Raw genomic sequence first — 743 nt, forward strand, 5'->3', positions numbered from 1 at the left:
CAAGTTCCTATGCAATATTCAATATATCAGCAAATCTGGAAAACTCAGCAGTGGCCATAGGACTGGAAAACATAAGTTTTCATTCCAATCCCAAAGAAAGGCAATGCCAAAAAATGTTCAAACTACACTACAATTGCCCTCATTTCACATGCTAGTAAGATCATGCTCAAAATTCTTCAAGCTAGGCTTCAGTAGTACATGAACCAAGAACTTCCAGATGTACAAGCTGGGTTTAGAAAAGGCAGAGGAACCAGGGATCAAGTTGACAACATTCACTGAATCACAGAGAAAGCAAGGGAATTCCATAAAAACATCTACCTCTGTTCCACTGAGTAAGCTAAAGCCTTTGACTGTGTGGACCTCAACAAACTGTGGAAAATTATTAAAGAGATGGGAGTAACAGATACCTCACCTATCTCCTGAGAAACATACAAACTTCTTGTGTACGGGTCAAGAAGCAACAGTTAGAACCAGACTTGGAGCAACAGACTGGTTCAAAATTGGGAAAGGAGTACGTCAAGGCTGTATATTGTCAGCCTACTTGTTTAACTTCTATGCAGTGTGTTAGTTGCTCAGTTGTATCTGACTCTCATACAGAGATGATACCACTCTAATGGCAGAAACTGAAGAGGAACTAAAGAGCCTCTTGATGAGGGTGAAAGAGAAGAGTGAAAAACCTGGCTTGAAACTCAACATGCATAAAACTAAGATCATAGCATCCAGTCCCATCACATCATGGACAA

The sequence above is a fragment of the Bison bison genome, unplaced genomic scaffold (genome assembly GCF_000754665.1).
Source record: "Bison bison bison isolate TAMUID 2011002044 unplaced genomic scaffold, Bison_UMD1.0 scf7180017864298, whole genome shotgun sequence".
NCBI lineage: Eukaryota > Metazoa > Chordata > Mammalia > Artiodactyla > Bovidae > Bison > Bison bison.